Below are 11559 nucleotides of genomic sequence, written 5' to 3'. Positions count from 1 at the left end.
TAATGGCCGAAACATCCTCCGGTTTCTCCCACCAAAAATCCTGGAATCACCGTTGATTCCATTTTCTCTCTCATTCTACACCCAATCCCTCAGGAAACCCAACTGGCTCTGTCATGAAACTACATAAAGAACTTGATCACTTCTCCCCATTGCTCTGGCCCTGGTCACTATCATCTCTCACCTGGATGACAATCTCTCCCATCATACAGAGCTTGTTCTCCACTCTACAGCTAGAGAGATTCTTTAAAAACAAATCAGATCACGTCCCTTAACTCTTCAAAACCCTGAACACCTCCCATCTCACACAGAATAGAAGCACAAGTCCCAACGATGATCTACAAGGCCCTACCCCATCCCACTAATTGTACCCCTACCCCGTGCACTGGGCTCCAGCCACACTACTCCCCTGTCATTCTTCAGATCCTCTAGATATGCTCCCAGCTCAGGGCCTCTGCACTGAGTGGGGAGGGAAGAGCTTTCCAGATGGAGGGAACACGTTCATGGCTTGCTCCCTCACCTCCTTCAGGTCATTTAGAAATTTTCATCTCAACAGGACCTTCCCTGTCCACCCAGCTGAAATGTCAGTAACCTGCCTTTTCCGGATTTACGTTTTCTCCTCAGCACTTAGTGACACTTGATCTACTATGTACTTTACGTATTTGTACTTTACGTTATCTCTGTCTTTCCAGAAAACATTTCTGCTGTTTTGCTCACGGCTGTCTCCCCTGCCTTGAACAAAACTTGGAATTTAGTGTGGGCATTCAGTAAATATCTGTCGGCCAAATGAACGAATGAAGACAGAGGACTGCATTGAAGGGCACTCTGAGGGATATGGACAACAACCACTATAAGAATGAAGAGGAAAAAGATCACTTCTGATAAGGGCAGTCACAGAAATGTCAGGAGGAGGTAGGGTGTGAGCTGGGCTTTTAAAAATGAGGAGGGGGAGGGTCTTCCCTGGTGGCGCAGTGGTTGAGAGTCCGCCTGCCGATGGAGGGGACACGGGTTTGTGCCCCGGTCCGGGAAGATCCCACGTGCCGCGGAACGGCTGGGCCGCTGAGCCTGCGTGTCCGGAGCCTGTGCTCCGCCACGGGAGAGGCCACAATAGTGAGATGCCCGCGTACCGCAAAAAAAAAGAAAAAATAAAAAAAATAAAAAAATTGAGGAACCTTTGGTAAGTGCAGGTGGTGGGGAGAGCCCAGTTGTGAGGTAACAGGAGCAAAACTCCGGAAGCAGATACATACAAGACATGGGGTAGGGGTACTGCCCAGACCCGCGCACCTGGAATGGGGGTTCCTAGAGGAAGGTAATGCTGAAGAGTTAGGCTGGGGCAACAGAGAAGCTTTCGCATGCAACCCGGGGAACGTGGATGTTGCAGATCAGGATTCCACATCGAATCTTAATTTCCCACTTCATTTGTCCAGGCTGTAATCATAGCTGGCTCCACAACCACGGCATATAAAATACTTCTGTGATGATAGGGTGTAAGGAAGGGCAAGAGATTTCTCATCAGCCTCGGAGTATTACTAACCACTCACTGTTCACAGAACCTGTGTGGCCGGTTAACTTACTGTTGCCAAGAAGAGAGGCAGGTTTGACTCAAACAACTGAAGGCTGGGACCATAGCTTTTAGCAATGCACGCGTTAGAGTTGTAAAAAGAAACAGTCAGAAACAAACTGGGGAATTTATCTGACAGTCAGTATACTCTGATTTCCCATTAGATGTAATGGCCAAGACTCAGCAAATTAGAAAGCAGCTGAACTAAGTATTGTCCCAAACCTTTAGGAAAACGTGATTTTTGGAGGGGGCACTCAGTAGAACGTTAACTTCCAAGCAGCTGATAGACAGTTCCCAACAATTAGATACTGTTGAACAATAATAATATCTTCTTCCTGAGCCATTCTCAGGATAATAAAACTTTTATAAAGAGGACTAGGCTGTAATACTTCCTGAGTACTGGGTAAGTCAACTACTAATGACAGATCCAAGAAGAGCTGAATATCCCCTTAAAATTAAAAAGCTATTCAGACTACATCAGGACAGCACTTTCTCCCACCCACTGCCTGTTCCACTGAAGCCCCTGTTCTTTCTACTCTACCTAAAAGGAAACACTCAACACCATTTCCTAGTGACCCTCAAAAAGCAGATACCCATCGGCATTGCTGTGAATCTATCTTTTTCTGATATTTCTCTGGGCAAACTTCTGAGCAAAGGCCAAACAGTGCTCGTTAAAGTAGAAACAGAAATGCAAGGGGGAAGTTATACAGCAGACAAATCAGAACCAGCAGCAGCAATTCTCCTGTGGAATAAGTGAAGACCAAGCAAATGAGAAAAACAAAAGCTCTTTGTTCAGAGCTTGCTATAGCAAAGAAGTCAGCCACTGTCACGAGCACTTGGGCGGAGACTCAAAGGCAGGCAGGGAAGTGGGAAAGTTTCATAGGGACTGGACAGCTGCAGGAGGTCTGCCCTGATTGAAGCTGTTGGCCTGGGGAAGCTGGAGGCAGGCTGACTAGAGGCAGAGGATCCTATGTGAGTGTGGAGGGGGTGAATATTTGGCTTTCTCTGATTGGTTCTTTGTTGGACGTGGAGAAAAAACAGGGCAGCTGTCAATTATTAATCAAGTCCTGGTCATTTGGGCTGATTGCTTCAGAAGCTATTTAGCCTCCTGGGTTGTTACTAGAGATAGCAGACTGACTCCCTACAAGCCTGGCTGGCTTCCTGGGTAGTTCGAGTGTAGACCACAGGTGGGTTGCCCGGGCAGGCTGCTTCAGGCTGCGGGTCGGAGTTCTGTGTTTATCTGTGGCCTGGCCACCGTCCATTTGCACACTCAGTCTCTCATTCCCAAGAGGGTTAGCCGTGTCCCATAGCTGTGAAGCTCCTCTTCAGGCCGAGGCACATAGTCCAGCTTCTCCTCACTCCTTCCTTCCTCTTGCCGGACTGGGCTCCCCACACGTGGCCCAGCAACAGGGGCTCTTCCCTTCGTCCTTTCTAAAACTTCCCTCCTACCTTGCCTGCTTGATCAAGGCTCTCCTTTGCACTCCAAACCACTTTGCCGTCACCCTCAGGGCAGTCTCTGAGGAAGGGCCTCCCCAGAATGCACCAGGTCCCCTTCTCTCTCTGCAGTGTTCACATGTCATTTATTTATTGACAGGCACGCATACTTATTGTATGGTATTAACATAATTTGCAGTGACCTTGTTCGTTTCCCAAGACCGTCCAGGGCCCAGAATAGTGCCACAGCAGAGAGGTGCTTAGTAAATGGTTCTGATGCTTGGTGACCCAAGCTATGCTTTAGGAAAGCAGAGAGCAATTCCAGTCAACTGGTCAGAAGAGTTTCAGGTAACCTGCTTAACCCCAGGTGGTGTCTTTCTCTCCCAGGCCCTCCTTCTTTTTAAATTTAGAAACATAGTAAAGGCATTTCAGAAACATGTGCATCCTCTATTTTTGGAAAAAAAAGTTTCCCCACTGTTTGAGTAGTAAAGTTATTACATGTACATATTTACCCAGATACTGATTAACTTCTCACTTATGATAACTATTAAACTAAAAGTCACATGCAATAATTAGAATGAAATAGGCCTTCCACATTCACAATCCAAACAAAATACACTGGTTAAGTATAATAAAAGCTGATGTAAAACAAACAAAAAAAAAGCTGATGTAACAGCGTCTCATACAACAGTGCTGTTTACCTAGATCCAGATCAATTCCTGCAACACCTAGAACTTACAGTTATCCACCATGAAAGCCTGGTATGGGGTGACGTTTTGTCCAATTCCTGGTACCAGACTATTAATAAATTTCATTCAATTAAAATAAATGGAGTCTTTATGCAGAGTGAAGTAAGTCAGAAAGAGAAAAACAAATACCTTATGCTAACACATATATATGGAATCTAAAAAAAAAAACTGGTTCTGATGAACCTAGTGGCAGGACAGGAATAAAGACACAGACGAAGGGAATGGACTTGAGGACATGGGGAGGGGGAAGGGTAAGCTGGAACGAAGTGAGAGAGTGACATGGACACATATACACTACCAAATGCAAAATAGATAGCTAGTGGGAAGCAGCCGCATAGCACAGGGAGATCAGCTCGGTGCTTTGTGTCCACCTAGAGGGGTGAGATAGGGAGAGTGGGAGGGAGGGAGATGCAAGAGGGAGGGGATATGGGGATATATGTATACGTATAGCTGATTCACTTTGTTATAAAGCAGAAACTAACACACCATTGTAAAGCAATTATACTCCAATAAAGATGTAAAATAAATAAATAAATAAATGAATGAATAAATAAATAAATAAATAAATGGATTCTGGAAAAAAGTCTATCATAAAACTTTCAAATACTTACATGGTCAAAGTCAGTCAGTGCTATTTTAAAACAACCACAATTCATGAACTAGTGCTCTCTATTGAGATACTTGTCCAATGTACCTGGGTCCAAATTCTGGCTTCTAAAAGAACAGTCAGGAGAGCCATTATTTGTAAACACCAAATCTTAAAAGTATAAAACTACTCTGTTAATTTTGTAAGTTCTGAGCCTTTGCTCCCTGTTCTCTATCTTCTCTGACATCCTCCCTTGGATACAGGAACCCATCATTTCCCTGGAACTCAGTTAAGGACCAGAAAGGATACAAATAATAAATAGCATGTCTCATTTGCATCATGCTTCACAGTTTTTTTAAAAAATATTTATTTATTTATTTAGGTTGCACCTGGTCTTAGTTGTGGCATGCAGACTCTTAGTTGCGACATGCTTGTGGGATCTAGTTCCCCGATCAGAGATCGAACCTGGGCCCCCTGCACTGAGAGTGCGGAGTCTTACCCACTGGACTACCAGGGAAGTCCCACTTCCCATTTTATAAATCAGCTCATATAAAATGAAGTCATGTGGACCACAAGTTATGGGTGAGATACAATCAAACCTCTGTGGTGTTCTATCTCTTAAAAGATATCAGTCATTATCAGGGTGTGGGTCAGACATGGGAATTTGCACAAGCTCTATGACAAGCCCATAAACTCATATGTAATCTAATAAAGTTGCCAATGAGCCTGTCTCCCTGGATCATATGAATATGCTTCTTCCTGCCTCCACCTAATGTCGCCCACAAAATAGGTCAGGTGATTGCCCATGCTACCAAGTAATAATACAGGATTTCCAAGTCAGCTGTCCTTGGCTACTCCCTTCCCTGACCTAAAGAAACATATTAAGTTCAAGATAATGCTGGAGACTCCTCGGGCAATTGCCCAGTTGCCCCCAGGAAACGAATTTCCTCCTCCTGCCTACTAACCTCTAGTCAAACAGGCTTTTAAAAATCCTGTGCTGGGGCTTCCCTGGTGGTGCAGTGGTTGGGAGTCCGCCTGCCAATGCAGGGGACACGGGTCCGTGCCCCGGTCCGGGAGGATCCCACATTCTGCGGAGCGGCTGGGCCCATGAGCCATGGCCGCTGAGCCTGCGCGTCTGGAGCTTGTGCTCCACAACGGGAGGGGCCACAGCTGTGAGAGGCCCGCATACCGCAAAAAAAAAAAAAAAAAAAAAAAAATCCTGTGCTGGTTATTTCTCTCCTGTGCTCTATGATGCTGGGCCATCACCCTGTAGCCGTGCTCCCTTCACCAGCTGGCTCCCTGTCTGACTCTGTCAATAGGGGGCACTCGAGGGAGACCATGAAGCTGTTGGCTTCCAGTTCCCGAGCCTGACCATGACCACACCATAACTCATCCTAGCAGCAGCTGTTGGTTCCAGGGGCAGCAGTTCCTTCCAACACTTCCAGAACCAGCATGAGCAGCACCTCCGCTCCCTGCTCAGAGACTAGCATAGACACCAGCATCCCCTCACCAGAGGTGTGAGTGCCAGCTCCACAGTCTCCCCTTTAAGCTTTTGAGGAACCAGGACCAACAAAGTAGGATATCCTCCAGCCCAGAGGTCTGAGTCAGGACCCTGCTCCAAGGTTCTAAGTTTCAGAAAATCCCAGCTTACTTGTTATCCCAAGCCTCGGAGTGATCACTATTCCCTATAATTCTTACCTCTGTGACACCTGTGTCCCCTCTTTGCCTTTTTTCTTCCCTAATATCTGTTTTTCTTCCCTAATATAAATAATCCTTTATATTAAGTTCCCTATTAAAACACCTGCTGTGGTTTCTGTCTCCTGATTGGACTCTGACTGATACAAGTCCAATAAAGGAACACATTCAGCCTGATTTCATATCAACACTTCTTTAAGAGCACAGGTGCTGGATTTCCCTGGTGGCTCAGTGGTTAAGAATCCACCTGCCAATGCAGGGAACATGGGTTCAAGCCCTAGCCTGGGAAGGTGGCTCAGTGGTTAAGAATCCGCCTACCAATGCAGGGAACACAGGTTCAAGCCCTGGCCTGGGAAGATCCTACATGCCGGGGAGCAACTAAGTCCGTGAGCCACAACCACTGAGCCAAAGAACCACAACTAGTGAAGCCCACGTGCCTAGATCCCGCGCTCCGCAACAAGAGAGGCCACCACAATGAGAAGCCCGCGCACCGTAACGAAGAGTAGCCCCTGCTCGCCGCAGCTAGAGAAAGCCCGCGTGCAGCAACGAAGACCCAACGCAGCCAAAAATAAATAAATTTACAAAAAAAGAAAAAAAAAAAGAACACAGGTGCTGGTTGCTATTTTCCAAGAGGTCTTTATTTATCTCTATTAATTCATGCTCCAAGGGCAGGGACTGGTCCTCAGTTTGAAAGATTCAGAATTGACTATGTCAGCAAATGAATCTTTTATAATGTGCAGTGAGCATGTCGGCCCTTTGCTCTAGAGAGACAACATCTATTTTCAAGGCTGCCAGAAAGATTCTTGAAAAGACAGTCCAGAAAAAAGGAAACACAAGAGACCCTAGGAGAACTGTCTCCCAACATTTATCTGAAGCTTGCATATAAACATAGAGCAAGGACAGTTAGTTGGATAATTGAATTGCTTACATTTCCACACCAGAGATCTATCTACAGGACCTAGAATAGTTCAGTCTTTGGGCCAGGGTCCCCCTTTCTTACTGAGTGCCATTATGTCTCTCTGAATCTAGATTTCTCTAAACTACAGGATATTGATCCTTTTTCTCATTGACATAGAAGTAAGTTGGATATATAAATATTGTTAGTCAAGTCTTGTTCTGGCCAGTAACTAAACCGTCCTGTCCCTGTAAAGTGAATGCACTGTCTGGATGTTACCCATTATGAGATTTAACTATATAGAGAGGACAGTCATATTCGCAAGTAAAGTAGTCCCCGCTTATCCACGGGGGATGTGGTCCAAGATCCCCAGTGGACACCTGAAACCATGGATAATACAAAACCCCGTAGATACTATGTTTTTTCCTATACATGCCTACCTATGATAGTTTAATTTATAAATTAGGCACAGTAGGAGGATTAACAACAATAACGAATAATAAAATACAACAATTATAACAATACACTGTAATAAAACTTGTGTGAATTTGGTCTTTCTCTCAAAGTATCTTATTGTACTGTACTTACCCTTCTTCTTGTGATGAGGTGAGATTCTTGTCCTGCGCAAGACAAAGTGACACAGCGTGGGATTTCTTCGCGCTACTCAGAGCAGTGCACAATTTAAAATGTATGAATTACTTATCTCTGGAACTTTTCACTTCATATTTTTGGACTGTGGTTGACCACAGGTAACTGAAACTGCAGAAGGTGAAACAGTGGAAAAGAGAGGACTACTGTAGCTGGAAATTACCTTACTCTCCCTTGGTACCACCCATCCTCAACCTCAAAGACCACCTTAGAGATCTAGTTTGAGCATAAAATTGCTTTCTGCTGTTTTTCCTTAATATAGTGCTAAGGAAATTTATCTTCTATCTATAAATATCTTTACAGTACACATTGGTTCTTAGAGTCTTAGGAGAAAGTAATGCCCTAGGTATTAGCAGACTAAGATACTTGACCTCCTAGATCAATGTCAAATGTGAGATCGTAGCTGATGCCTGACTTATCAATAAATAGTAGTAGCAATCAATAGTAGTCGTACTGTCGGGGCTCTGGCAAATAACTCAAACTGAGTACGTTTGTGCAAAATAAAGAATTTATTATAAGAATAACAGGGTGTCTTCTAGAAATCCACAGGCAGGAAAGCAGCCAGTTTTGGAATGCCTACCCTGCCTTTGCCTTTCTGTATAACGTGACCCCATTCATTGCCATTCATTCAACTCCTATGTGCCAGGCACAGTATTTGCAGCTGAAACACAATAGGAAACACAAACTGATCTTTTTTTTTTTATAGTTTAAGTCCCAGAGCTTACAGTCGAGTGAAGAGAGACAAATCAAATGATCACACAAATAAATTTAAAACTCCAACTTTGGCAATGCTGAGGAAGGCAGGTACACGGTGTGAGTGTGTAAGAAAGGAGGACCTCACCTACTTGGGGAGATCAGGGAAGGCTTTCCTGAGGAAGTGAGGACTGAGCAGAGATCCAAGCTGAAGCGAGTAGTAACACGATGTTAGAAGAGAGGGAAGAGCTCTCCACGCAGGGAGAGGAGTAAAGGCCTCCTGGCAGGAGGAAGTATGGCTGGAGCTCTATGGCTGGAGAGCAGAGAGATCAGGTGACCTGCCCAAGGTCACAAAAAAACCAGGGTCAAAGAATGGGGACTTCAGCCCAGCTTTACACAATGCTTGGGCTATTTCCATTCCACTACCAAGCCACCCTAGCCAGCAAACATCATCTTCCCACTCAAAACTCTCCTTAGGGTCAGAGGCTCATCAGTTAATGCTCACCACAAAGGGTAAAAATGACCAAGTAGAACATGAAAAAGAAATGCAAAACTTGAGCCACAGAAACTGAGAACCTTGCCATAGAATACAGTTTGTTGTTTCCTTGTCGAGCTTGACTAGTCGGGGACTGGGGAGCCTTGGGGATTGTCTATGTCAGTAGTACTCAAAGTGTGGTTCCTGGGCCAGTAGCAGCAATAGCAGCAGCTCCTGGGAACTTAACAGAATTGCAAATCCTCAGGACCCACCAAAGACCTATGAGTCAGAAACTTGGGAGGTAGACCCAGCAATCTGTATTTGAACAAGCAAGACATCCTGCAGGGGCTTCTAATGCACACACAATGGTCTACATCAGAGGTTTCCAAACCTGTCAGACCATACTAATCGCCTGAGGAACTTGTTAAAACATTCCTGGGCTATACCCCCATATCTACAAAAATCAGAATCTCAGGGTGGGAACCTGTATTCCGATGATCAGCCTGGTGTGGGAGCCACTGGTCTACATCAAAGTAATACAGTATCTGACATGGTGAGCAATTAATTTTCAAATGCCATTTTTCCTTGCTAGGTAATTAAAGACAATAAGCTCCACAAGCTCTACAAGCCAGACTCAGTACATAATATTTTTTAAATAAATTTATTTATTTTTGGCTGCTCTGGGTCTTCGTTGCTGCATGCAGGCTTTCTCTAGTTGCGGCGAGCGGGGGCTTCTCATTGCGGTGGCTTCTCTTGTTGAGGAGCACGGGCTCTAGGCGCGCGGGCTTCAGTAGTTGAAGCCGTGGGCTCAGTAGTTGTGGCTTGCAGGCTCTTGAGCGCAGGCTCAGTAGTTGTGGCGCACGGGCTTAGCTGCTCCGCAGCATGTGGGATCTTCCCAGACCAGGGCTCGAACCCGTGTCCCCTCCACTGGCAGGCGGATTCTTAACCACTGCGCCACCAGGGAAGTCCCTCAGTACATAATTTGACTGATAATCGTCTATCTTCTCAGCTCTTTGATTTTAAAACAGTACCTTTCAGAGATTTCTTATTTTGATGAATGTCTCCTTGTTGCAGTCTCATATATCATATCCACCAAAAACCATATGAGATCTAGTAAGTGCTTACCAAATTCAAACCTTGTTATTTTAGTTGTGGCCAAAAAACCTGTTCTTGAATATGTCCCCAGGTTCCAAAATATTCAAAAGAAAAGTGCCCAGCCTTGTAACACAAATATGCATCTAATTCAGAGCTCTTTTTTTTTTCCTGCTTCTGCAAGGAAATAGATTTCTATCAAGTGATTTGGCACTGTTTTAAATAAACACAAAAATAAATATGGAAAGAATTGAGACAATATTATGTCTAAAAACAAAAACCAGAAAATATTTCCAGAGCTGAAACCATAAATGTCATCCTAGATTAATTTTCAAGCAACAGAATTTTCAAGAATCTTAAAATTCTTCCATATCCTGGGATTTATGCAGTTCATCTGCAAATAATATTGACTGGTGTACTTAGGTAATTTTATATGTCTCAGAAACTCTCAAGCAAGACAATGATATATGACTTACTTCCCTCAAGATATAAGAAGGTCACAGTCCCATGAGAAGGGACAAAAAAATGAGTGGTTACTGTAACATAAAAAAAGGTCCCAAGTACTGGTTATCTTCAGATAGTTTAGTGGTTAGGGTCAGCAATCTTTGATTGTGTAAAACTAGAATTTGTGAACTGGCTGCTGCTACCATTCCAATAAAACAAAGAAGTGGGACTTCCCTGGCAGTCCAGTGGTTAAGACTCTGCACTTCCACTGCAGGGGGCGTGGGTTTGATCTCTGGTCAGGGAACTAAGATCCCATATGCCATGCAGCCAAAAAAAAAAAAAAAAAGGAAGAAATTTCAGTAGTTTTAAGAAAATGAAGAAAAGAGCATAGGAAGGAAGAAAGGTAGCCTTGATTAAATAACTCTGCCTTTGAAGATATTAAAAAGAAATCTCTAACTGTAAAATTAATAATAATAGATTGTTTCCTATTATACAGTATCATCTTCAAAGAAAAGAAAAACAGCAATCCTTCTGTAGAGCACAAAATGTAGAAGGCAGTATCAAGAAGGTAAACCATTTTAACTGTAATAAAGGGATGAGAGCAAAAAAAAAGTCTTAAGTTCCTCCTCTGTAGTTCTACAGAATAGGGAATTTTTTTTAAAGTAACAAATTCCTATCTCATACTACACACAAAATAAAGACCAAAATATAATATCACAAACATATATTACAAGAAAAAAATATATTTTTGTATGACACAAAGCCCCAAAGCCATCAAAGAAAAAGCAATAGATCAAACTTCCCCAAATTAAAATACTGGCAAGAGACTGAAATATTAACAAAAGATTGAGATCCATAACAAAGTGTCTGTACAAATCAAAAAGAAAATGTACAAGCAACCAACAGGAAAATAAAGTACTAGAACAGGTAATTCACAGAATACAATGGCCAGAAAAAAAAAAAAAAAAAAGGCTTAGCTTCCCTAATGTCAGGGGGAAGAAAGCCATTCTCTCACCTAACAAAATTACTGTATCTGCTGTTTGTTGGATGTTCTTGTCCCTCAAAAAGGTCATCTAAGTATAACCTATGTTATATTTGAAAGGCCCAACACTGGGGACCACTCAACTACCGCAGTGAGAGGACCGCCTCTAGGGGTAGGAGGGTTCCAAGGAAAGGCACGCGTACCTCCCCAACCAGTGCCATGAGGGGTATGGAGACAGAAGCCTGCACACCACCCAGTCCTTCTTACAGTCTCACATCCTCCTCACGCACCTGAACGGTAAGCCCCAA

Source organism: Mesoplodon densirostris, chromosome 17 (genome assembly GCF_025265405.1).
Source record: "Mesoplodon densirostris isolate mMesDen1 chromosome 17, mMesDen1 primary haplotype, whole genome shotgun sequence".
Taxonomy (NCBI): Eukaryota; Metazoa; Chordata; class Mammalia; order Artiodactyla; family Ziphiidae; genus Mesoplodon; species Mesoplodon densirostris.
Note: the sequence above shows the minus strand (reverse complement) of the source record.